The sequence below is a fragment of the Megalopta genalis genome, unplaced genomic scaffold (assembly GCF_051020955.1).
Source record: "Megalopta genalis isolate 19385.01 unplaced genomic scaffold, iyMegGena1_principal scaffold0052, whole genome shotgun sequence".
Taxonomy (NCBI): domain Eukaryota; kingdom Metazoa; phylum Arthropoda; class Insecta; order Hymenoptera; family Halictidae; genus Megalopta; species Megalopta genalis.
Genome location: NW_027476121.1, coordinates 142,501 through 147,500, shown reverse-complemented (window position 1 = coordinate 147,500; position 5,000 = coordinate 142,501). Strand labels below are relative to the sequence as shown.

At 54.4% G+C, this 5,000-nt stretch overlaps 1 pseudogene; it reads left to right on the top strand.

Annotated features, from left to right (window-relative positions):
- Positions 1–5,000, top strand: part of LOC143261452 (large subunit ribosomal RNA) — a 10,383-nt pseudogene that overhangs the window by 2,711 nt on the left and 2,672 nt on the right.

Genomic DNA, 5,000 nt, shown 5'->3' with positions numbered 1-5,000 from the left:
TCCTCGTGGTTCCCGACGGTAACGTGATGTATTGTTTGGACCTGTCCATTCAGTGCATTGCGGCTAAATCCTGTGCGACAAGACGTGCTGCCTAGCAGTAATGAGCCGCTGTAAGGGTGCAGCCCACCCAAATGGCCTGCCTTCGCGCTAATGTGGCGGCGGCTCTAGTCACTTTGAGGGAGGCATGTTATGGGTCATGGGGTTGCCACCCCCATGGCTCTATTGTCGTAGGCCCGAAGAATCAAAAGAAAGATTATGGGTCAAGTGACCCATTGTCGGCGGGCCCTCGGGCCACTCGGATCGCCGACCCTACGACAGCGGCCACAGTGGATCGGAATGTTTGTCCGACGACCTCGAGAAATCCCAACCAGTCCAGTAACGACGCACAACATCCTGCGTCGCGGGGGGCACTACATCCATGTCCCCATTGTTCGCGATCCTTTCCCACTTCCATCGGGTTAGGGGTCCATGTGAGGAGAGCTCATCCAGACGAGGCCAACCAACGAGTGCAGGTGGCCGTAAAGAAGGTTAGGTGGACTCAGGAAGAGACTGAGATGGTGGCGGCGGCTGAGGCGCTTGCGAGTGTGCAGGGCAACGTCAAATTTATGAATGAACATCTACTGACGGTCTTCGACAATAAATTCAGTCTTGATCGACTGAAGGGCCTCAGAAAGAAATTGACGTATAAAGCTCTTGTTACACAGAAGATCGGTGTATGCCGCGAGCGTGGAACTGCCGTTGAGTCTCAACCTTCAGCCTCCAGTGTCACTCAACATCACGACACAAGTCATCGACAGGCGGATTCGCCTACTCCTGTTCAGGAGCACTCTGCGTTGGCACAGCAACATCAGTGCCAATATATTGACGCTATCCGTAAGCTGATTGATCCGGCCGAAAGGGTGAAATCCCATGAAGCGGAGGAACTCGTAAGTCTTACGAGATCGGTTCTTAATCGAGAACCAATAACACCGAGTGCTTGTTGTCGATGGCTTCAACGAGTCTTTCCGACGCCTTCTGCGAAAGTAAAGGAGCGGAGAACACCACTGCTCCGGCCACCTAAAGCTGCACCTGCCGGGCCCGTGCCGAGGTGGAGACTGAGGAGAAGGGAGTATGCGGCCATGCAGGAACTCTGGAGGAAGGACATGTCTCGCGCGGCCAAGCTTGTACTGGATGGCCCGGTGCAGGCTCAAACACCGACCGTTGGCGAGATGGTGGAGTACTGGACACCTATGCTCACCAGTCCTTCTGTCCCCATTGAACACCTTCATCCAGTTCAGGAAAGGGAGGACCTGCATTGGATCGCTGAACCGGTTCGTGGCCATGAGATCCAGGCCAATGAGATCCCGCTCTCCTCGGCATCGGGTCTCGATAACATCTCGAGCAGGCAATGGAGGAGTGTGCCAGTAGTTCTAAGAACCTTATTTTATAATGTCATCCTTGCGGTAGGGGCATTTCCATCTGAGCTCCTCATCAGCAGGACGGTATTTATCCCTAAGAAGGACGGAAGCTCAACACCATCCGAGTTCCGTCCTATAAGTGTGGCTTCAGTCGTCGTTCGTCAGCTGCATAAAATCTTGGCGGTGAGATTGGCAAAAGCCGGTCTCATCGATGAGCGGCAACGAGGAGTACACGATGGCTGTGCTGAGAACGTGCTTGTATTATCAACTGCCCTTCGTGACGCACGGAGCTGCTTAAAGCAGCTTCACGTTGTGTCCTTAGATGTGGCCAAGGCGTTTGACAGCGTTAGTCACCATGCCATAACATCGGCACTAAGGGGATTGGGACTCCCGGAGCTCTTTGTGAGGTACATAACAGCGACGTACCGTAATAGCCGAACCGTGCTTCAGGTCCGTGGCGAGACATCGGATCCGATCGGGGTAGCGAGGGGTGTGCGGCAGGGCGATCCCTTGTCGTCCCTGCTATTCTCGATCGTCATGGACCGGGTGATAAGGGTGTTACCCGAGGAGGTCGGCTATGTTATCAGGGAGCAAAGGGTCAATATACTGGCGTATGCGGATGACCTGATCTTGTTCGCGTCCTCCGTTTCAGGAATGCAGGGCATGCTTCGAACGGCTGAGGAAGAGGCACGAAAGTACGGGTTGGAATTCAACTCCGATAAATGTCTGGCTATGTCCATCCAGATCGCTGGTAAAGAAAAGAAGTACAAGATACTCTCCGCCAGCAAATTTGAGGTCAACGGTCGGTCTATAAAACAACTGGGACCTACCGAGGGCTTCCGATATCTGGGCATTAAGATCTCGCCAATGGGTATTGAAAAACCTGGGGGCAAGCTAGACAGAGAGTTGGCCAATATCACCAAGGCGCCACTCAAGCCTCAACAGCGCCTCAAGATCTTGCGCTGTTTCCTCATTCCGCGTTTTTATCACCAGCTGGTTTTGACAAGATGCCCACTTAAAATCTTGAAGGCATTAGATAAACAGACGCGGCTGGCCGTTCGAAGGTGGTTGCGTCTGCCCAAAGATGTACCACTTGGGTATTTCCACGCCAGTTGCAAGGAGGGTGGACTTGGCATCCCCGCGTTTCGAACATCGATACCGGGTATGATGCACGCCAGGTTAACATCAATGGCGAGGTCCTCCTGTGCGGCTGCAAGAGATGCCTCCCAACATCCGGCAGTTGTGGCAGCGGTTCGACGGGCGGAGAGTGCTCTGACTATCCAAGGTCGGGCGCTCTTCCGACCTGAGGATCGTGCCAAATACTGGGCATCTTTACTCCATCAGTCTAACGATGGAGGAGAATTGCGTGAGGCTGCTAGAGTCATCGATAGCAGCTCTTGGGTTGACGCCTGTTCTGCGGGGATCCCCGGCAGGGATTACGTGCAATATCACCATGTACGTATTAACGCCCTGCCCACCAGAGTAAGAACATCAAGAGGCCGTCGTGGGAATGGGGCTCCTGTGTTGTGTCGTGCTGGGTGCGCCGTAACGGAGACGGCGGCACACATAGTGCAGGGATGTCACCGGACTCATGGGGGTCGAATACTCAGACACGATGCCATATGCCGAATCGTAGCATTTGGTCTGAGGCAGAGTGGGTGGAGGGTTAGGGAGAATCCGCATTATGTCCTGCAGTCGGGTCTGCAGAAGCCTGATTTGGTGGCCTTTAAGGATGGAGCTGTCAGGGTTATCGACAGCCAGGTCGTTAGCGGTGCGACGTCGCTTAATGATGCACATGCGAGGAAAGTCGCTAAATACGACACCCCGCTGTTAAAGCATCGCGTCGCCCAGGAATTTGGAGTTTTGGCGGAAGCTGTTAGAGTGACGTCGGTCACCATCTCCTGGCGCGGCGTGTGGGCATCGCTCTCGGCTGAATCGATCTCCGCACTAGGACTCAAAGGGCTCTTAAGATCAATAACTACGAGGGCCCTTCAGGGATCGCACACGAACTGGACAAGATGGAATAAGATGACAAACAACATCTGTCATCCGGGTAATAGGGAGGGCGTTGGGTGATCGCCCGATTCACGGCCACTGTAATGGGCAACCTGGGCCCCAACATCGCAAATTCGGCACCAGGAAATAAAGCCGTCCTCCGCCATAACATCTAGGCGTGAGAAGAGAGAGGTTTTTAGTGGGTATAAGGAATCCCACACTACCACGTCGAAGAATTCCGTGGTGTCTATAAAAGATTTTCCTCTCTATAAAAAAAAAAAAAATAGCCAAATGCCTCGTCATCTAATTAGTGACGCGCATGAATGGATTAACGAGATTCCCATCTGTCCCTATCTACTGGCGGTGGCGGTCTGTGGCCACCCAGGGCGGGAGATAACCCCCGAACTAGCCCTCGCGTAGGAGGGTTGATCGGCCGAGTCGATGGGTGTATCGGCGATGAAGGCATTAGAGACCGTCAGTGCGTCGTACATGTAGTACCTCGCATAATGGCGAGGCCCTGATTTAGCATACGGGCTGTGGCGTGTTCTTTGTACAGCACTGTATGTGCTGTATGACTTCCGACTGGGGAACTGTTGTCACTCGTGGCATCAGTTCCCCAGTTTACGTTAAACGGTTTTTCAGACCGTTTTTCGTGGGCGGAACACGCCACTAGACAACACTCCGCTGGGCTCAGGAATACATGGGATGCAATCAATCCCCTGGGCAACCCAGGCCGCAAGGGGCAAACGTGCCCTAGCCACACTTGAGCCTCCACGAAAAAGGTACCGCTGGATAGCTCGTGTTCTTAAATACGCAGCGAACTGAACGAAGTGTGGTGGAGAGGAAGAGGCAGCCTCTCCGACTGCTGTCTCCCACGTGTTTGCCGTGCGTGGCGACCCTTGTCGTCGGAAAAGAGGATCCTGGGATCTGAGGGGGCCCTCTCCTGCGGGTGAGACGTCCCCAACACGTACCTTTGGCCTCTGCTTCGGCTAGATGGGCGGCTGGACGAGAAAAGCAGCCCTGGTCCAGTCAATCGGCTTGGAACGACCACACGCTTCGGGCAAGTGGGTTCTGCTGGGCGAGGACGCGGGCTGGGTAAGGAAACCGACCCAGCCAGCAGACTATATTCGGTGCGTAGCCCTAACTCAGCCTTTGGCGGGTTCCAAATTGTGTGGGTCGGTGGTGGCCGGGGAGCGCACTGGATGAAAGACCAAGACACATTATGGGTCTGAATAAAAATAATGAACAAAAAACTAAGCGTCCAAAGACGACGGGTCCAGCTCCTACTCGGAGTGAAGCCGTCGCCGCAGACGCGGGAACTGCAAATGCAGCTGTCAGTCCCCCCGCGTCTGTGAGAAAGACAAGATCCGGGAAGGTGATTAATATCGCCAATCCTCGTGTGATCTTGCAAAGATGTGTGACTCCCACGCGAGCGGTCTCGGTGAAAACCGAGCCCAACGTGGAAGTAATCGAACGAGTCGGAGACACGTCACTCGTGAAGGTGCAGTCGGCACCCGAGCGTGTCGAGGACCCTACTGGTGACGGTTGGCAAACCGTCACCAAAAAGTCAAAGCGAGCCAAGCCGGGCGCACCCACCGGCAAGGCCGC